This window comes from Alosa pseudoharengus, unplaced genomic scaffold (assembly GCF_046254945.1).
Source record: "Alosa pseudoharengus isolate Yale_2024_CS ecotype anadromous, Long Island Sound unplaced genomic scaffold, YU_APseudo_1.1 YU_APseudo_1.1_scf_17, whole genome shotgun sequence".
Taxonomy (NCBI): Eukaryota; Metazoa; Chordata; class Actinopteri; order Clupeiformes; family Clupeidae; genus Alosa; species Alosa pseudoharengus.
This window is the reverse complement of record NW_027468640.1, coordinates 32,341,846-32,359,526: the sequence shown is the minus strand read 5'-3', so window position 1 is coordinate 32,359,526 and position 17,681 is coordinate 32,341,846. Positions and strand designations below refer to the sequence as shown.

Sequence of the window (17,681 nt, the reverse complement as noted above, 5' to 3'; positions counted from 1 at the left end):
CGTCAGAAAACATTCCACTGAATGTGCCCAGTGACGAGGTGGCCGAGTGGTTAAGGCGATGGACTGCTAATCCATTGTGCTCTGCACGCGTGGGTTCGAATCCCATCCTCGTCGATTGCATTTGCAAAGGGTGTCATCTCTTTCCAAAGATACAGTATCGTTAAGGGGCGTATTTTGACCTCATAACTGCTAAAGATAATCAGTAATGTCAAAGCTCAATGCTTTTCCTTTGGAAAACTTTCCACTCATTGTGACTCAGTGACGAGGTGGCCGAGTGGTTATGGCGATGGACTGCTGACACATTGTGCTTGGGATATTTGATGCCCTATCTCACAACTGCCACAAATAATCAGCAATGTGAAACCTCGATAACTTTCCGTCAGAAAACATTCCACTGAATGTGCCCAGTGACGAGGTGGCCGAGTGGTTAAGGCGATGGACTGCTAATCCATTGTGCTCTGCACGCGTGGGTTCGAATCCCATCCTCGTCGATTCTGTTCTTTCCGAAGATGCACTATCATTAAGGGCCATGTTTTCACCTATCTCATAACTGCTACTATATAATAACAGACATCAAACCTCAGCGGTTTTCTATTGGAAAACTTTCCACTCGCCGTGAGGCACTGACGAGGTGGCCGAGTGGTTAAGGCGATGGACTGCTAATCCATTGTGTTCTGCACGCGTGGGTTCGAATCCCATCCTCGTCGATTGCATTTGCAAAGGGTGTCATCTCTTTCCAAAGATACAGTATCGTTAAGGGGCATATTTTGACCTCGTAACTGCTAAAGATAATCAGTAATGTCAAAGCTCAATGCTTTTCCTTTGGAAAACTTTCCACTCATTGTGACTCAGTGACGAGGTGGCCGAGTGGTTATGGCGATGGACTGCTGACACATTGTGCTTGGGATATTTGATGCCCTATCTCACAACTGCCACAAATAATCAGCAATGTGAAACCTCGATAACTTTCCGTCAGAAAACATTCCACTGAATGTGCCCAGTGACGAGGTGGCCGAGTGGTTAAGGCGATGGACTGCTAATCCATTGTGCTCTGCACGCGTGGGTTCGAATCCCATCCTCGTCGATTGCATTTGCAAAGGGTGTCATCTCTTTCCAAAGATACAGTATCGTTAAGGGGCGTATTTTGACCTCGTAACTGCTAAAGATAATCAGTAATGTCAAAGCTCAATGCTTTTCATTTGGAAAACTTTCCACTCATTGTGACTCAGTGACGAGGTGGCCGAGTGGTTATGGCGATGGACTGCTGACACATTGTGCTTGGGATATTTGATGCCCTATCTCACAACTGCCACAAATAATCAGCAATGTGAAACCTCGATAACTTTCCGTCAGAAAACATTCCACTGAATGTGCCCAGTGACGAGGTGGCCGAGTGGTTAAGGCGATGGACTGCTAATCCATTGTGCTCTGCACGCGTGGGTTCGAATCCCATCCTCGTCGATTCTATTCTTTCCGAAGATGCACTATCATTAAGGGCCATGTTTTCACCTATCTCATAACTGCTACTATATAATAACAGACATCAAACCTCAGCGGTTTTCTATTGGAAAACTTTCCACTCGCCATGAGTCACTGACGAGGTGGCCGAGTGGTTAAGGCGATGGACTGCTAATCCATTGTGCTCTGCACGCGTGGGTTCCAATCCCATCCTCGTCGATTGCATTTGCAAAGGGTGTCATCTCTTTCCAAAGATACAGTATCGTTAAGGGGCATATTTTGACCTCGTAACTGCTAAAGATAATCAGTAATGTCAAAGCTCAATGCTTTTCCTTTGGAAAACTTTCCACTCATTGTGACTCAGTGACGAGGTGGCCGAGTGGTTATGGCGATGGACTGCTGACACATTGTGCTTGGGATATTTGATGCCCTATCTCACAACTGCCACAAATAATCAGCAATGTGAAACCTCGATAACTTTCCGTCAGAAAACATTCCACTGAATGTGCCCAGTGACGAGGTGGCCGAGTGGTTAAGGCGATGGACTGCTAATCCATTGTGCTCTGCACGCGTGGGTTCGAATCCCATCCTCGTCGATTGCATTTGCAAAGGGTGTCATCTCTTTCCAAAGATACAGTATCGTTAAGGGGCGTATTTTGACCTCGTAACTGCTAAAGATAATCAGTAATGTCAAAGCTCAATGCTTTTCCTTTGGAAAACTTTCCACTCATTGTGACTCAGTGACGAGGTGGCCGAGTGGTTATGGCGATGGACTGCTGACACATTGTGCTTGGGATATTTGATGCCCTATCTCACAACTGCCACAAATAATCAGCAATGTGAAACCTCGATAACTTTCCGTCAGAAAACATTCCACATAATGTGCCCAGTGACGAGGTGGCCGAGTGGTTAAGGCGATGGACTGCTAATCCATTGTGCTCTGCACGCGTGGGTTCGAATCCCATCCTCGTCGATTCTATTCTTTCCGAAGATGCACTATCATTAAGGGCCATGTTTTCACCTATCTCATAACTGCTACTATATAATAACTGACATCAAACCTCAGCGGTTTTCTATTGGAAAACGTTCCACCCGCCGTGAGTCACTGACGTGGTGGCCGAGTGGTTAAGGCGATGGACTGCTAATCCATTGTGCTCTGCACGCGTGGGTTCGAATCCCATCCTCGTCGATTGCATTTGCAAAGGGTGTCATCTCTTTCCAAAGATACAGTATCGTTAAGGGGCATATTTTGACCTCGTAACTGCTAAAGATAATCAGTAATGTCAAAGCTCAATGCTTTTCCTTTGGAAAACTTTCCACTCATTGTGACTCAGTGACGAGGTGGCCGAGTGGTTATGGCGATGGACTGCTGACACATTGTGCTTGGGATATTTGATGCCCTATCTCACAACTGCCACAAATAATCAGCAATGTGAAACCTCGATAACTTTCCGTCAGAAAACATTCCACATAATGTGCCCAGTGACGAGGTGGCCGAGTGGTTAAGGCGATGGACTGCTAATCCATTGTGCTCTGCACGCGTGGGTTCGAATCCCGTCCTCGTCGATTCTATTCTTTCCGAAGATGCACTATCATTAAGGGCCATGTTTTCACCTATCTCATAACTGGTACTATATAATAACAGACATCAAACCTCAGCGGTTTTCTATTGGAAAACTTTCCACTCGCCGTGAGTCACTGACGAGGTGGCCGAGTGGTTAAGGCGATGGACTGCTAATCCATTGTGCTCTGCACGCGTGGGTTCGAATCCCATCCTCGTCGATTGCATTTGCAAAGGGTGTCATCTCTTTCCAAAGATACAGTATCGTTAAGGGGCATATTTTGACCTCGTAACTGCTAAAGATAATCAGTAATGTCAAAGCTCAATGCTTTTCCTTTGGAAAACTTTCCACTCATTGTCACTCAGTGACGAGGTGGCCGAGTGGTTATGGCGATGGACTGCTGACACATTGTGCTTGGGATATTTGATGCCCTATCTCACAACTGCCACAAATAATCAGCAATGTGAAACCTCGATAACTTTCCGTCAGAAAACATTCCACTGAATGTGCCCAGTGACGAGGTGGCCGAGTGGTTAAGGCGATGGACTGCTAATCCATTGTGCTCTGCACGCGTGGGTTCGAATCCCATCCTCGTCGATTCTATTCTTTCCGAAGATGCACTATCATTAAGGGCCATGTTTTCACCTATCTCATAACTGCTACTATATAATAACAGACATCAAACCTCAGCGGTTTTCTATTGGAAAACTTTCCACTCGCCGTGAGTCACTGACGAGGTGGCCGAGTGGTTAAGGCGATGGACTGCTAATCCATTGTGCTCTGCACGCGTGGGTTCGAATCCCATCCTCGTCGATTGCATTTGCAAAGGGTGTCATCTCTTTCCAAAGATACAGTATCGTTAAGGGGCATATTTTGACCTCGTAACTGCTAAAGATAATCAGTAATGTCAAAGCTCAATGCTTTTCCTTTGGAAAACTTTCCACTCATTGTGACTCAGTGACGAGGTGGCCGAGTGGTTATGGCGATGGACTGCTGACACATTGTGCTTGGGATATTTGATGCCCTATCTCACAACTGCCACAAATAATCAGCAATGTGAAACCTCGATAACTTTCCGTCAGAAAACATTCCACTGAATGTGCCCAGTGACGAGGTGGCCGAGTGGTTAAGGCGATGGACTGCTAATCCATTGTGCTCTGCACGCGTGGGTTCGAATCCCATCCTCGTCGATTGCATTTGCAAAGGGTGTCATCTCTTTCCAAAGATACAGTATCGTTAAGGGGCGTATTTTGACCTCGTAACTGCTAAAGATAATCAGTAATGTCAAAGCTCAATGCTTTTCATTTGGAAAACTTTCCACTCATTGTGACTCAGTGACGAGGTGGCCGAGTGGTTATGGCGATGGACTGCTGACACATTGTGCTTGGGATATTTGATGCCCTATCTCACAACTGCCACAAATAATCAGCAATGTGAAACCTCGATAACTTTCCGTCAGAAAACATTCCACTGAATGTGCCCAGTGACGAGGTGGCCGAGTGGTTAAGGCGATGGACTGCTAATCCATTGTGCTCTGCACGCGTGGGTTCGAATCCCATCCTCGTCGATTCTATTCTTTCCGAAGATGCACTATCATTAAGGGCCATGTTTTCACCTATCTCATAACTGCTACTATATAATAACTGACATCAAACCTCAGCGGTTTTCTATTGGAAAACTTTCCACTCGCCGTGAGTCACTGACGAGGTGGCCGAGTGGTTAAGGCGATGGACTGCTAATCCATTGTGCTCTGCACGCGTGGGTTCGAATCCCATCCTCGTCGATTGCATTTGCAAAGGGTGTCATCTCTTTCCAAAGATACAGTATCGTTAAGGGGCATATTTTGACCTCGTAACTGCTAAAGATAATCAGTAATGTCAAAGCTCAATGCTTTTCCTTTGGAAAACTTTCCACTCATTGTGACTCAGTGACGAGGTGGCCGAGTGGTTATGGCGATGGACTGCTGACACATTGTGCTTGGGATATTTGATGCCCTATCTCACAACTGCCACAAATAATCAGCAATGTGAAACCTCGATAACTTTCCGTCAGAAAACATTCCACATAATGTGCCCAGTGACGAGGTGGCCGAGTGGTTAAGGCGATGGACTGCTAATCCATTGTGCTCTGCACGCGTGGGTTCGAATCCCATCCTCGTCGATTCTGTTCTTTCCGAAGATGCACTATCATTAAGGGCCATGTTTTCACCTATCTCATAACTGCTACTATATAATAACAGACATCAAACCTCAGCGGTTTTCTATTGGAAAACTTTCCACTCGCCGTGAGGCACTGACGAGGTGGCCGAGTGGTTAAGGCGATGGACTGCTAATCCATTGTGTTCTGCACGCGTGGGTTCGAATCCCATCCTCGTCGATTGCATTTGCAAAGGGTGTCATCTCTTTCCAAAGATACAGTATCGTTAAGGGGCATATTTTGACCTCGTAACTGCTAAAGATAATCAGTAATGTCAAAGCTCAATGCTTTTCCTTTGGAAAACTTTCCACTCATTGTGACTCAGTGACGAGGTGGCCGAGTGGTTATGGCGATGGACTGCTGACACATTGTGCTTGGGATATTTGATGCCCTATCTCACAACTGCCACAAATAATCAGCAATGTGAAACCTCGATAACTTTCCGTCAGAAAACATTCCACTGAATGTGCCCAGTGACGAGGTGGCCGAGTGGTTAAGGCGATGGACTGCTAATCCATTGTGCTCTGCACGCGTGGGTTCGAATCCCATCCTCGTCGATTGCATTTGCAAAGGGTGTCATCTCTTTCCAAAGATACAGTATCGTTAAGGGGCGTATTTTGACCTCGTAACTGCTAAAGATAATCAGTAATGTCAAAGCTCAATGCTTTTCATTTGGAAAACTTTCCACTCATTGTGACTCAGTGACGAGGTGGCCGAGTGGTTATGGCGATGGACTGCTGACACATTGTGCTTGGGATATTTGATGCCCTATCTCACAACTGCCACAAATAATCAGCAATGTGAAACCTCGATAACTTTCCGTCAGAAAACATTCCACTGAATGTGCCCAGTGACGAGGTGGCCGAGTGGTTAAGGCGATGGACTGCTAATCCATTGTGCTCTGCACGCGTGGGTTCGAATCCCATCCTCGTCGATTCTATTCTTTCCGAAGATGCACTATCATTAAGGGCCATGTTTTCACCTATCTCATAACTGCTACTATATAATAACAGACATCAAACCTCAGCGGTTTTCTATTGGAAAACTTTCCACTCGCCATGAGTCACTGACGAGGTGGCCGAGTGGTTAAGGCGATGGACTGCTAATCCATTGTGCTCTGCACGCGTGGGTTCCAATCCCATCCTCGTCGATTGCATTTGCAAAGGGTGTCATCTCTTTCCAAAGATACAGTATCGTTAAGGGGCATATTTTGACCTCGTAACTGCTAAAGATAATCAGTAATGTCAAAGCTCAATGCTTTTCCTTTGGAAAACTTTCCACTCATTGTGACTCAGTGACGAGGTGGCCGAGTGGTTATGGCGATGGACTGCTGACACATTGTGCTTGGGATATTTGATGCCCTATCTCACAACTGCCACAAATAATCAGCAATGTGAAACCTCGATAACTTTCCGTCAGAAAACATTCCACTGAATGTGCCCAGTGACGAGGTGGCCGAGTGGTTAAGGCGATGGACTGCTAATCCATTGTGCTCTGCACGCGTGGGTTCGAATCCCATCCTCGTCGATTGCATTTGCAAAGGGTGTCATCTCTTTCCAAAGATACAGTATCGTTAAGGGGCGTATTTTGACCTCATAACTGCTAAAGATAATCAGTAATGTCAAAGCTCAATGCTTTTCCTTTGGAAAACTTTCCACTCATTGTGACTCAGTGACGAGGTGGCCGAGTGGTTATGGCGATGGACTGCTGACACATTGTGCTTGGGATATTTGATGCCCTATCTCACAACTGCCACAAATAATCAGCAATGTGAAACCTCGATAACTTTCCGTCAGAAAACATTCCACATAATGTGCCCAGTGACGAGGTGGCAGAGTGGTTAAGGCGATGGACTGCTAATCCATTGTGCTCTGCACGCGTGGGTTCGAATCCCATCCTCGTCGCTTCTATTCTTTCCGAAGATGCACTATCATTAAGGGCCATGTTTTCACCTATCTCATAACTGCTACTATATAATAACTGACATCAAACCTCAGCGGTTTTCTATTGGAAAACTTTCCACTAGCCGTGAGTCACTGACGAGGTGGCCGAGTGGTTAAGGCGATGGACTGCTAATCCATTGTGCTCTGCACGCGTGGGTTCGAATCCCATCCTCGTCGATTGCATTTGCAAAGGGTGTCATCTCTTTCCAAAGATACAGTATCGTTAAGGGGCGTATTTTGACCTCGTAACTGCTAAAGATAATCAGTAATGTCAAAGCTCAATGCTTTTCCTTTGGAAAACTTTCCACTCATTGTGACTCAGTGACGAGGTGGCCGAGTGGTTATGGCGATGGACTGCTGACACATTGTGCTTGGGATATTTGATGCCCTATCTCACAACTGCCACAAATAATCAGCAATGTGAAACCTCGATAACTTTCCGTCAGAAAACATTCCACTGAATGTGCCCAGTGACGAGGTGGGCGAGTGGTTAAGGCGATGGACTGCTAATCCATTGTGCTCTGCACGCGTGGGTTCGAATCCCATCCTCGTCGATTCTATTCTTTCCGAAGATGCACTATCATTAAGGGCCATGTTTTCACCTATCTCATAACTGCTACTATATAATAACAGACATCAAACCTCAGCGGTTTTCTATTGGAAAACTTTCCACTCGCCATGAGTCACTGACGAGGTGGCCGAGTGGTTAAGGCGATGGACTGCTAATCCATTGTGCTCTGCACGCGTGGGTTCCAATCCCATCCTCGTCGATTGCATTTGCAAAGGGTGTCATCTCTTTCCAAAGATACAGTATCGTTAAGGGGCGTATTTTGACCTCGTAACTGCTAAAGATAATCAGTAATGTCAAAGCTCAATGCTTTTCATTTGGAAAACTTTCCACTCATTGTGACTCAGTGACGAGGTGGCCGAGTGGTTATGGCGATGGACTGCTGACACATTGTGCTTGGGATATTTGATGCCCTATCTCACAACTGCCACAAATAATCAGCAATGTGAAACCTCGATAACTTTCCGTCAGAAAACATTCCACTGAATGTGCCCAGTGACGAGGTGGCGGAGTGGTTAAGGCGATGGACTGCTAATCCATTGTGCTCTGCACGCGTGGGTTCGAATCCCATCCTCGTCGATTGCATTTGCAAAGGGTGTCATCTCTTTCCAAAGATACAGTATCGTTAAGGGGCGTATTTTGACCTCATAACTGCTAAAGATAATCAGTAATGTCAAAGCTCAATGCTTTTCCTTTGGAAAACTTTCCACTCATTGTGACTCAGTGACGAGGTGGCCGAGTGGTTATGGCGATGGACTGCTGACACATTGTGCTTGGGATATTTGATGCCCTATCTCACAACTGCCACAAATAATCAGCAATGTGAAACCTCGATAACTTTCCGTCAGAAAACATTCCACATAATGTGCCCAGTGACGAGGTGGCCGAGTGGTTAAGGCGATGGACTGCTAATCCATTGTGCTCTGCACGCGTGGGTTCGAATCCCATCCTCGTCGATTCTATTCTTTCCGAAGATGCACTATCATTAAGGGCCATGTTTTCACCTATCTCATAACTGCTACTATATAATAACTGACATCAAACCTCAGCGGTTTTCTATTGGAAAACTTTCCACTCGCCGTGAGTCACTGACGAGGTGGCCGAGTGGTTAAGGCGATGGACTGCTAATCCATTGTGCTCTGCACGCGTGGGTTCGAATCCCATCCTCGTCGATTGCATTTGCAAAGAGTGTCATCTCTTTCCAAAGATACAGTATCGTTAAGGGGCATATTTTGACCTCGTAACTGCTAAAGATAATCAGTAATGTCAAAGCTCATTGCTTTTCCTTTGGAAAACTTTCCACTCATTGTGACTCAGTGACGAGGTGGCCGAGTGGTTATGGCGATGGACTGCTGACACATTGTGCTTGGGATATTTGATGCCCTATCTCACAACTGCCACAAATAATCAGCAATGTGAAACCTCGATAACTTTCCGTCAGAAAACATTCCACTTGAATGTGTCCAGTGACGAGGTGGCCGAGTGGTTAAGGCGATGGACTGCTAATCCATTGTGCTCTGCACGCGTGGGTTCGAATCCCTTCCTCGTCGATTCTATTCTTTCCGAAGATGCACTATCATTAAGGGCCATCTTTTCACCTATCTCATAACTGCTACTATATAATAACTGACATCAAACCTCAGCGGTTTTCTATTGGAAAACTTTCCACTCGCCGTGAGTCAGTGACGAGGTGGCCGAGTGGTTAAGGCGATGGACTGCTAATCCATTGTGCTCTGCACGCGTGGGTTCGAATCCCATCCTCGTCGATTGCATTTGCAAAGAGTGTCATCTCTTTCCAAAGATACAGTATCGTTAAGGGGCATATTTTGACCTCGTAACTGCTAAAGATAATCAGTAATGTCAAAGCTCAATGCCTTTCCTTTGGAAAACTTTCCACTCATTGTGACTCAGTGACGAGGTGGCCGAGTGGTTATGGCGATGGACTGCTGACACATTGTGCTTGGGATATTTGATGCCCTATCTCACAACTGCCACAAATAATCAGCAATGTGAAACCTCGATAACTTTCCGTCAGAAAACATTCCACTGAATGTGCCCAGTGACGAGGTGGCCGAGTGGTTAAGGCGATGGACTGCTAATCCATTGTGCTCTGCACGCGTGGGTTCGAATCCCATCCTCGTCGATTGCATTTGCAAAGGGTGTCATCTCTTTCCAAAGATACAGTATCGTTAAGGGGCATATTTTGACCTCGTAACTGCTAAAGATAATCAGTAATGTCAAAGCTCAATGCTTTTCCTTTGGAAAACTTTCCACTCATTGTGACTCAGTGACGAGGTGGCCGAGTGGTTATGGCGATGGACTGCTGACACATTGTGCTTGGGATATTTGATGCCCTATCTCACAACTGCCACAAATAATCAGCAATGTGAAACCTCGATAACTTTCCGTCAGAAAACATTCCACTGAATGTGCCCAGTGACGAGGTGGCCGAGTGGTTAAGGCGATGGACTGCTAATCCATTGTGCTCTGCACGCGTGGGTTCGAATCCCATCCTCGTCGATTGCATTTGCAAAGGGTGTCATCTCTTTCCAAAGATACAGTATCGTTAAGGGGCGTATTTTGACCTCGTAACTGCTAAAGATAATCAGTAATGTCAAAGCTCAATGCTTTTCCTTTGGAAAACTTTCCACTCATTGTGACTCAGTGACGAGGTGGCCGAGTGGTTATGGCGATGGACTGCTGACACATTGTGCTTGGGTTATTTGATGCCCTATCTCACAACTGCCACAAATAATCAGCAATGTGAAACCTCGATAACTTTCCGTCAGAAAACATTCCACATAATGTGCCCAGTGACGAGGTGGCCGAGTGGTTAAGGCGATGGACTGCTAATCCATTGTGCTCTGCACGCGTGGGTTCGAATCCCATCCTCGTCGATTCTATTCTTTCCGAAGATGCACTATCATTAAGGGCCATGTTTTCACCTATCTCATAACTGCTACTATATAATAACTGACATCAAACCTCAGCGGTTTTCTATTGGAAAACTTTCCACTCGCCGTGAGTCACTGACGAGGTGGCCGAGTGGTTAAGGCGATGGACTGCTAATCCATTGTGCTCTGCACGCGTGGGTTCGAATCCCATCCTCGTCGATTGCATTTGCAAAGGGTGTCATCTCTTTCCAAAGATACAGTATCGTTAAGGGGCATATTTTGACCTCGTAACTGCTAAAGATAATCAGTAATGTCAAAGCTCAATGCTTTTCCTTTGGAAAACTTTCCACTCATTGTGACTCAGTGACGAGGTGGCCGAGTGGTAATGGCGATGGACTGCTGACACATTGTGCTTGGGATATTTGATGCCCTATCTCACAACTGCCACAAATAATCAGCAATGTGAAACCTCGATAACTTTCCGTCAGAAAACATTCCACTGAATGTGCCCAGTGACGAGGTGGCCGAGTGGTTAAGGCGATGGACTGCTAATCCATTGTGCTCTGCACGCGTGGGTTCGAATCCCATCCTCGTCGATTGCATTTGCAAAGGGTGTCATCTCTTTCCAAAGATACAGTATCGTTAAGGGGCGTATTTTGACCTCGTAACTGCTAAAGATAATCAGTAATGTCAAAGCTCAATGCTTTTCATTTGGAAAACTTTCCACTCATTGTGACTCAGTGACGAGGTGGCCGAGTGGTTATGGCGATGGACTGCTGACACATTGTGCTTGGGATATTTGATGCCCTATCTCACAACTGCCACAAATAATCAGCAATGTGAAACCTCGATAACTTTCCGTCAGAAAACATTCCACTGAATGTGCCCAGTGACGAGGTGGGCGAGTGGTTAAGGCGATGGACTGCTAATCCATTGTGCTCTGCACGCGTGGGTTCGAATCCCATCCTCGTCGATTCTATTCTTTCCGAAGATGCACTATCATTAAGGGCCATGTTTTCACCTATCTCATAACTGCTACTATATAATAACAGACATCAAACCTCAGCGGTTTTCTATTGGAAAACTTTCCACTCGCCGTGAGTCACTGACGAGGTGGCCGAGTGGTTAAGGCGATGGACTGCTAATCCATTGTGCTCTGCACGCGTGGGTTCCAATCCCATCCTCGTCGATTGCATTTGCAAAGGGTGTCATCTCTTTCCAAAGATACAGTATCGTTAAGGGGCATATTTTGACCTCGTAACTGCTAAAGATAATCAGTAATGTCAAAGCTCAATGCTTTTCCTTTGGAAAACTTTCCACTCATTGTGACTCAGTGACGAGGTGGCCGAGTGGTTATGGCGATGGACTGCTGACACATTGTGCTTGGGATATTTGATGCCCTATCTCACAACTGCCACAAATAATCAGCAATGTGAAACCTCGATAACTTTCCGTCAGAAAACATTCCACTGAATGTGCCCAGTGACGAGGTGGCCGAGTGGTTAAGGCGATGGACTGCTAATCCATTGTGCTCTGCACGCGTGGGTTCGAATCCCATCCTCGTCGATTGCATTTGCAAAGGGTGTCATCTCTTTCCAAAGATACAGTATCGTTAAGGGGCGTATTTTGACCTCGTAACTGCTAAAGATAATCAGTAATGTCAAAGCTCAATGCTTTTCCTTTGGAAAACTTTCCACTCATTGTGACTCAGTGACGAGGTGGCCGAGTGGTTATGGCGATGGACTGCTGACACATTGTGCTTGGGATATTTGATGCCCTATCTCACAACTGCCACAAATAATCAGCAATGTGAAACCTCGATAACTTTCCGTCAGAAAACATTCCACATAATGTGCCCAGTGACGAGGTGGCCGAGTGGTTAAGGCGATGGACTGCTAATCCATTGTGCTCTGCACGCGTGGGTTCGAATCCCATCCTCGTCGATTCTATTCTTTCCGAAGATGCACTATCATTAAGGGCCATGTTTTCACCTATCTCATAACTGCTACTATATAATAACTGACATCAAACCTCAGCGGTTTTCTATTGGAAAACTTTCCACTAGCCGTGAGTCACTGACGAGGTGGCCGAGTGGTTAAGGCGATGGACTGCTAATCCATTGTGCTCTGCACGCGTGGGTTCGAATCCCATCCTCGTCGATTGCATTTGCAAAGGGTGTCATCTCTTTCCAAAGATACAGTATCGTTAAGGGGCGTATTTTGACCTCGTAACTGCTAAAGATAATCAGTAATGTCAAAGCTCAATGCTTTTCCTTTGGAAAACTTTCCACTCATTGTGACTCAGTGACGAGGTGGCCGAGTGGTTATGGCGATGGACTGCTGACACATTGTGCTTGGGTTATTTGATGCCCTATCTCACAACTGCCACAAATAATCAGCAATGTGAAACCTCGATAACTTTCCGTCAGAAAACATTCCACATAATGTGCCCAGTGACGAGGTGGCCGAGTGGTTAAGGCGATGGACTGCTAATCCATTGTGCTCTGCACGCGTGGGTTCGAATCCCATCCTCGTCGATTCTATTCTTTCCGAAGATGCACTATCATTAAGGGCCATGTTTTCACCTATCTCATAACTGCTACTATATAATAACTGACATCAAACCTCAGCGGTTTTCTATTGGAAAACTTTCCACTCGCCGTGAGTCACTGACGAGGTGGCCGAGTGGTTAAGGCGATGGACTGCTAATCCATTGTGCTCTGCACGCGTGGGTTCGAATCCCATCCTCGTCGATTGCATTTGCAAAGGGTGTCATCTCTTTCCAAAGATACAGTATCGTTAAGGGGCATATTTTGACCTCGTAACTGCTAAAGATAATCAGTAATGTCAAAGCTCAATGCTTTTCCTTTGGAAAACTTTCCACTCATTGTGACTCAGTGACGAGGTGGCCGAGTGGTAATGGCGATGGACTGCTGACACATTGTGCTTGGGATATTTGATGCCCTATCTCACAACTGCCACAAATAATCAGCAATGTGAAACCTCGATAACTTTCCGTCAGAAAACATTCCACTGAATGTGCCCAGTGACGAGGTGGCCGAGTGGTTAAGGCGATGGACTGCTAATCCATTGTGCTCTGCACGCGTGGGTTCGAATCCCATCCTCGTCGATTGCATTTGCAAAGGGTGTCATCTCTTTCCAAAGATACAGTATCGTTAAGGGGCGTATTTTGACCTCGTAACTGCTAAAGATAATCAGTAATGTCAAAGCTCAATGCTTTTCATTTGGAAAACTTTCCACTCATTGTGACTCAGTGACGAGGTGGCCGAGTGGTTATGGCGATGGACTGCTGACACATTGTGCTTGGGATATTTGATGCCCTATCTCACAACTGCCACAAATAATCAGCAATGTGAAACCTCGATAACTTTCCGTCAGAAAACATTCCACTGAATGTGCCCAGTGACGAGGTGGGCGAGTGGTTAAGGCGATGGACTGCTAATCCATTGTGCTCTGCACGCGTGGGTTCGAATCCCATCCTCGTCGATTCTATTCTTTCCGAAGATGCACTATCATTAAGGGCCATGTTTTCACCTATCTCATAACTGCTACTATATAATAACAGACATCAAACCTCAGCGGTTTTCTATTGGAAAACTTTCCACTCGCCGTGAGTCACTGACGAGGTGGCCGAGTGGTTAAGGCGATGGACTGCTAATCCATTGTGCTCTGCACGCGTGGGTTCCAATCCCATCCTCGTCGATTGCATTTGCAAAGGGTGTCATCTCTTTCCAAAGATACAGTATCGTTAAGGGGCATATTTTGACCTCGTAACTGCTAAAGATAATCAGTAATGTCAAAGCTCAATGCTTTTCCTTTGGAAAACTTTCCACTCATTGTGACTCAGTGACGAGGTGGCCGAGTGGTTATGGCGATGGACTGCTGACACATTGTGCTTGGGATATTTGATGCCCTATCTCACAACTGCCACAAATAATCAGCAATGTGAAACCTCGATAACTTTCCGTCAGAAAACATTCCACTGAATGTGCCCAGTGACGAGGTGGCCGAGTGGTTAAGGCGATGGACTGCTAATCCATTGTGCTCTGCACGCGTGGGTTCGAATCCCATCCTCGTCGATTGCATTTGCAAAGGGTGTCATCTCTTTCCAAAGATACAGTATCGTTAAGGGGCGTATTTTGACCTCGTAACTGCTAAAGATAATCAGTAATGTCAAAGCTCAATGCTTTTCCTTTGGAAAACTTTCCACTCATTGTGACTCAGTGACGAGGTGGCCGAGTGGTTATGGCGATGGACTGCTGACACATTGTGCTTGGGATATTTGATGCCCTATCTCACAACTGCCACAAATAATCAGCAATGTGAAACCTCGATAACTTTCCGTCAGAAAACATTCCACATAATGTGCCCAGTGACGAGGTGGCCGAGTGGTTAAGGCGATGGACTGCTAATCCATTGTGCTCTGCACGCGTGGGTTCGAATCCCATCCTCGTCGATTCTATTCTTTCCGAAGATGCACTATCATTAAGGGCCATGTTTTCACCTATCTCATAACTGCTACTATATAATAACTGACATCAAACCTCAGCGGTTTTCTATTGGAAAACTTTCCACTAGCCGTGAGTCACTGACGAGGTGGCCGAGTGGTTAAGGCGATGGACTGCTAATCCATTGTGCTCTGCACGCGTGGGTTCGAATCCCATCCTCGTCGATTGCATTTGCAAAGGGTGTCATCTCTTTCCAAAGATACAGTATCGTTAAGGGGCGTATTTTGACCTCGTAACTGCTAAAGATAATCAGTAATGTCAAAGCTCAATGCTTTTCCTTTGGAAAACTTTCCACTCATTGTGACTCAGTGACGAGGTGGCCGAGTGGTTATGGCGATGGACTGCTGACACATTGTGCTTGGGATATTTGATGCCCTATCTCACAACTGCCACAAATAATCAGCAATGTGAAACCTCGATAACTTTCCGTCAGAAAACATTCCACTGAATGTGCCCAGTGACGAGGTGGGCGAGTGGTTAAGGCGATGGACTGCTAATCCATTGTGCTCTGCACGCGTGGGTTCGAATCCCATCCTCGTCGATTCTATTCTTTCCGAAGATGCACTATCATTAAGGGCCATGTTTTCACCTATCTCATAACTGCTACTATATAATAACAGACATCAAACCTCAGCGGTTTTCTATTGGAAAACTTTCCACTCGCCATGAGTCACTGACGAGGTGGCCGAGTGGTTAAGGCGATGGACTGCTAATCCATTGTGCTCTGCACGCGTGGGTTCCAATCCCATCCTCGTCGATTGCATTTGCAAAGGGTGTCATCTCTTTCCAAAGATACAGTATCGTTAAGGGGCGTATTTTGACCTCGTAACTGCTAAAGATAATCAGTAATGTCAAAGCTCAATGCTTTTCATTTGGAAAACTTTCCACTCATTGTGACTCAGTGACGAGGTGGCCGAGTGGTTATGGCGATGGACTGCTGACACATTGTGCTTGGGATATTTGATGCCCTATCTCACAACTGCCACAAATAATCAGCAATGTGAAACCTCGATAACTTTCCGTCAGAAAACATTCCACTGAATGTGCCCAGTGACGAGGTGGCGGAGTGGTTAAGGCGATGGACTGCTAATCCATTGTGCTCTGCACGCGTGGGTTCGAATCCCATCCTCGTCGATTGCATTTGCAAAGGGTGTCATCTCTTTCCAAAGATACAGTATCGTTAAGGGGCGTATTTTGACCTCATAACTGCTAAAGATAATCAGTAATGTCAAAGCTCAATGCTTTTCCTTTGGAAAACTTTCCACTCATTGTGACTCAGTGACGAGGTGGCCGAGTGGTTATGGCGATGGACTGCTGACACATTGTGCTTGGGATATTTGATGCCCTATCTCACAACTGCCACAAATAATCAGCAATGTGAAACCTCGATAACTTTCCGTCAGAAAACATTCCACATAATGTGCCCAGTGACGAGGTGGCCGAGTGGTTAAGGCGATGGACTGCTAATCCATTGTGCTCTGCACGCGTGGGTTCGAATCCCATCCTCGTCGATTCTATTCTTTCCGAAGATGCACTATCATTAAGGGCCATGTTTTCACCTATCTCATAACTGCTACTATATAATAACTGACATCAAACCTCAGCGGTTTTCTATTGGAAAACTTTCCACTCGCCGTGAGTCACTGACGAGGTGGCCGAGTGGTTAAGGCGATGGACTGCTAATCCATTGTGCTCTGCACGCGTGGGTTCGAATCCCATCCTCGTCGATTGCATTTGCAAAGAGTGTCATCTCTTTCCAAAGATACAGTATCGTTAAGGGGCATATTTTGACCTCGTAACTGCTAAAGATAATCAGTAATGTCAAAGCTCAATGCCTTTCCTTTGGAAAACTTTCCACTCATTGTGACTCAGTGACGAGGTGGCCGAGTGGTTATGGCGATGGACTGCTGACACATTGTGCTTGGGATATTTGATGCCCTATCTCACAACTGCCACAAATAATCAGCAATGTGAAACCTCGATAACTTTCCGTCAGAAAACATTCCACTGAATGTGCCCAGTGACGAGGTGGCCGAGTGGTTAAGGCGATGGACTGCTAATCCATTGTGCTCTGCACGCGTGGGTTCGAATCCCATCCTCGTCGATTGCATTTGCAAAGGGTGTCATCTCTTTCCAAAGATACAGTATCGTTAAGGGGCGTATTTTGACCTCATAACTGCTAAAGATAATCAGTAATGTCAAAGCTCAATGCTTTTCCTTTGGAAAACTTTCCACTCATTGTGACTCAGTGACGAGGTGGCCGAGTGGTTATGGCGATGGACTGCTGACACATTGTGCTTGGGATATTTGATGCCCTATCTCACAACTGCCACAAATAATCAGCAATGTGAAACCTCGATAACTTTCCGTCAGAAAACATTCCACATAATGTGCCCAGTGACGAGGTGGCCGAGTGGTTAAGGCGATGGACTGCTAATCCATTGTGCTCTGCACGCGTGGGTTCGAATCCCATCCTCGTCGATTCTATTCTTTCCGAAGATGCACTATCATTAAGGGCCATGTTTTCACCTA

At 46.0% G+C, this 17,681-nt stretch overlaps 38 non-coding genes across 38 annotated transcripts; all 38 read left to right on the top strand.

Moving 5' to 3' along the window:
- The first annotated feature begins 32 nt into the window (after positions 1 to 32).
- trnas-gcu (transfer RNA serine (anticodon GCU)) lies at positions 33 to 114 on the top strand. Its single transcript has one exon. It is a non-coding gene; the product is annotated as a tRNA-Ser (tRNA).
- A 295-nt stretch (positions 115 to 409) lies between these two features.
- On the top strand, positions 410 to 491 carry trnas-gcu (transfer RNA serine (anticodon GCU)). Its single transcript has one exon. It is a non-coding gene; the product is annotated as a tRNA-Ser (tRNA).
- Positions 492 to 1,002: 511 nt separating this feature from the next.
- On the top strand, positions 1,003 to 1,084 carry trnas-gcu (transfer RNA serine (anticodon GCU)). Its single transcript has one exon. It is a non-coding gene; the product is annotated as a tRNA-Ser (tRNA).
- Positions 1,085 to 1,379: 295 nt separating this feature from the next.
- trnas-gcu (transfer RNA serine (anticodon GCU)) lies at positions 1,380 to 1,461 on the top strand. The gene has a single exon. It is a non-coding gene; the product is annotated as a tRNA-Ser (tRNA).
- Positions 1,462 to 1,972: 511 nt separating this feature from the next.
- trnas-gcu (transfer RNA serine (anticodon GCU)) lies at positions 1,973 to 2,054 on the top strand. The gene has a single exon. It is a non-coding gene; the product is annotated as a tRNA-Ser (tRNA).
- A 295-nt stretch (positions 2,055 to 2,349) lies between these two features.
- trnas-gcu (transfer RNA serine (anticodon GCU)) lies at positions 2,350 to 2,431 on the top strand. Its single transcript has one exon. It is a non-coding gene; the product is annotated as a tRNA-Ser (tRNA).
- A 727-nt stretch (positions 2,432 to 3,158) lies between these two features.
- Positions 3,159 to 3,240, top strand: trnas-gcu (transfer RNA serine (anticodon GCU)). Its single transcript has one exon. It is a non-coding gene; the product is annotated as a tRNA-Ser (tRNA).
- A 295-nt stretch (positions 3,241 to 3,535) lies between these two features.
- On the top strand, positions 3,536 to 3,617 carry trnas-gcu (transfer RNA serine (anticodon GCU)). The gene has a single exon. It is a non-coding gene; the product is annotated as a tRNA-Ser (tRNA).
- A 134-nt stretch (positions 3,618 to 3,751) lies between these two features.
- Positions 3,752 to 3,833, top strand: trnas-gcu (transfer RNA serine (anticodon GCU)). The gene has a single exon. It is a non-coding gene; the product is annotated as a tRNA-Ser (tRNA).
- Positions 3,834 to 4,128: 295 nt separating this feature from the next.
- Positions 4,129 to 4,210, top strand: trnas-gcu (transfer RNA serine (anticodon GCU)). Its single transcript has one exon. It is a non-coding gene; the product is annotated as a tRNA-Ser (tRNA).
- A 295-nt stretch (positions 4,211 to 4,505) lies between these two features.
- trnas-gcu (transfer RNA serine (anticodon GCU)) lies at positions 4,506 to 4,587 on the top strand. The gene has a single exon. It is a non-coding gene; the product is annotated as a tRNA-Ser (tRNA).
- A 134-nt stretch (positions 4,588 to 4,721) lies between these two features.
- On the top strand, positions 4,722 to 4,803 carry trnas-gcu (transfer RNA serine (anticodon GCU)). The gene has a single exon. It is a non-coding gene; the product is annotated as a tRNA-Ser (tRNA).
- A 295-nt stretch (positions 4,804 to 5,098) lies between these two features.
- Positions 5,099 to 5,180, top strand: trnas-gcu (transfer RNA serine (anticodon GCU)). Its single transcript has one exon. It is a non-coding gene; the product is annotated as a tRNA-Ser (tRNA).
- A 511-nt stretch (positions 5,181 to 5,691) lies between these two features.
- trnas-gcu (transfer RNA serine (anticodon GCU)) lies at positions 5,692 to 5,773 on the top strand. The gene has a single exon. It is a non-coding gene; the product is annotated as a tRNA-Ser (tRNA).
- A 295-nt stretch (positions 5,774 to 6,068) lies between these two features.
- trnas-gcu (transfer RNA serine (anticodon GCU)) lies at positions 6,069 to 6,150 on the top strand. Its single transcript has one exon. It is a non-coding gene; the product is annotated as a tRNA-Ser (tRNA).
- Positions 6,151 to 6,661: 511 nt separating this feature from the next.
- Positions 6,662 to 6,743, top strand: trnas-gcu (transfer RNA serine (anticodon GCU)). The gene has a single exon. It is a non-coding gene; the product is annotated as a tRNA-Ser (tRNA).
- Positions 6,744 to 7,254: 511 nt separating this feature from the next.
- On the top strand, positions 7,255 to 7,336 carry trnas-gcu (transfer RNA serine (anticodon GCU)). The gene has a single exon. It is a non-coding gene; the product is annotated as a tRNA-Ser (tRNA).
- Positions 7,337 to 8,601: 1,265 nt separating this feature from the next.
- On the top strand, positions 8,602 to 8,683 carry trnas-gcu (transfer RNA serine (anticodon GCU)). The gene has a single exon. It is a non-coding gene; the product is annotated as a tRNA-Ser (tRNA).
- A 134-nt stretch (positions 8,684 to 8,817) lies between these two features.
- Positions 8,818 to 8,899, top strand: trnas-gcu (transfer RNA serine (anticodon GCU)). The gene has a single exon. It is a non-coding gene; the product is annotated as a tRNA-Ser (tRNA).
- Positions 8,900 to 9,411: 512 nt separating this feature from the next.
- Positions 9,412 to 9,493, top strand: trnas-gcu (transfer RNA serine (anticodon GCU)). The gene has a single exon. It is a non-coding gene; the product is annotated as a tRNA-Ser (tRNA).
- Positions 9,494 to 9,788: 295 nt separating this feature from the next.
- On the top strand, positions 9,789 to 9,870 carry trnas-gcu (transfer RNA serine (anticodon GCU)). Its single transcript has one exon. It is a non-coding gene; the product is annotated as a tRNA-Ser (tRNA).
- Positions 9,871 to 10,165: 295 nt separating this feature from the next.
- On the top strand, positions 10,166 to 10,247 carry trnas-gcu (transfer RNA serine (anticodon GCU)). The gene has a single exon. It is a non-coding gene; the product is annotated as a tRNA-Ser (tRNA).
- A 295-nt stretch (positions 10,248 to 10,542) lies between these two features.
- trnas-gcu (transfer RNA serine (anticodon GCU)) lies at positions 10,543 to 10,624 on the top strand. Its single transcript has one exon. It is a non-coding gene; the product is annotated as a tRNA-Ser (tRNA).
- A 134-nt stretch (positions 10,625 to 10,758) lies between these two features.
- On the top strand, positions 10,759 to 10,840 carry trnas-gcu (transfer RNA serine (anticodon GCU)). Its single transcript has one exon. It is a non-coding gene; the product is annotated as a tRNA-Ser (tRNA).
- Positions 10,841 to 11,135: 295 nt separating this feature from the next.
- On the top strand, positions 11,136 to 11,217 carry trnas-gcu (transfer RNA serine (anticodon GCU)). The gene has a single exon. It is a non-coding gene; the product is annotated as a tRNA-Ser (tRNA).
- Positions 11,218 to 12,105: 888 nt separating this feature from the next.
- trnas-gcu (transfer RNA serine (anticodon GCU)) lies at positions 12,106 to 12,187 on the top strand. Its single transcript has one exon. It is a non-coding gene; the product is annotated as a tRNA-Ser (tRNA).
- Positions 12,188 to 12,482: 295 nt separating this feature from the next.
- Positions 12,483 to 12,564, top strand: trnas-gcu (transfer RNA serine (anticodon GCU)). The gene has a single exon. It is a non-coding gene; the product is annotated as a tRNA-Ser (tRNA).
- A 134-nt stretch (positions 12,565 to 12,698) lies between these two features.
- trnas-gcu (transfer RNA serine (anticodon GCU)) lies at positions 12,699 to 12,780 on the top strand. The gene has a single exon. It is a non-coding gene; the product is annotated as a tRNA-Ser (tRNA).
- Positions 12,781 to 13,075: 295 nt separating this feature from the next.
- On the top strand, positions 13,076 to 13,157 carry trnas-gcu (transfer RNA serine (anticodon GCU)). The gene has a single exon. It is a non-coding gene; the product is annotated as a tRNA-Ser (tRNA).
- Positions 13,158 to 13,291: 134 nt separating this feature from the next.
- Positions 13,292 to 13,373, top strand: trnas-gcu (transfer RNA serine (anticodon GCU)). Its single transcript has one exon. It is a non-coding gene; the product is annotated as a tRNA-Ser (tRNA).
- Positions 13,374 to 13,668: 295 nt separating this feature from the next.
- On the top strand, positions 13,669 to 13,750 carry trnas-gcu (transfer RNA serine (anticodon GCU)). The gene has a single exon. It is a non-coding gene; the product is annotated as a tRNA-Ser (tRNA).
- Positions 13,751 to 14,638: 888 nt separating this feature from the next.
- trnas-gcu (transfer RNA serine (anticodon GCU)) lies at positions 14,639 to 14,720 on the top strand. The gene has a single exon. It is a non-coding gene; the product is annotated as a tRNA-Ser (tRNA).
- Positions 14,721 to 15,015: 295 nt separating this feature from the next.
- trnas-gcu (transfer RNA serine (anticodon GCU)) lies at positions 15,016 to 15,097 on the top strand. The gene has a single exon. It is a non-coding gene; the product is annotated as a tRNA-Ser (tRNA).
- A 134-nt stretch (positions 15,098 to 15,231) lies between these two features.
- Positions 15,232 to 15,313, top strand: trnas-gcu (transfer RNA serine (anticodon GCU)). Its single transcript has one exon. It is a non-coding gene; the product is annotated as a tRNA-Ser (tRNA).
- A 1,265-nt stretch (positions 15,314 to 16,578) lies between these two features.
- trnas-gcu (transfer RNA serine (anticodon GCU)) lies at positions 16,579 to 16,660 on the top strand. Its single transcript has one exon. It is a non-coding gene; the product is annotated as a tRNA-Ser (tRNA).
- A 134-nt stretch (positions 16,661 to 16,794) lies between these two features.
- On the top strand, positions 16,795 to 16,876 carry trnas-gcu (transfer RNA serine (anticodon GCU)). Its single transcript has one exon. It is a non-coding gene; the product is annotated as a tRNA-Ser (tRNA).
- Positions 16,877 to 17,171: 295 nt separating this feature from the next.
- trnas-gcu (transfer RNA serine (anticodon GCU)) lies at positions 17,172 to 17,253 on the top strand. Its single transcript has one exon. It is a non-coding gene; the product is annotated as a tRNA-Ser (tRNA).
- Positions 17,254 to 17,548: 295 nt separating this feature from the next.
- On the top strand, positions 17,549 to 17,630 carry trnas-gcu (transfer RNA serine (anticodon GCU)). The gene has a single exon. It is a non-coding gene; the product is annotated as a tRNA-Ser (tRNA).
- The last annotated feature ends 51 nt before the right edge of the window (positions 17,631 to 17,681 follow it).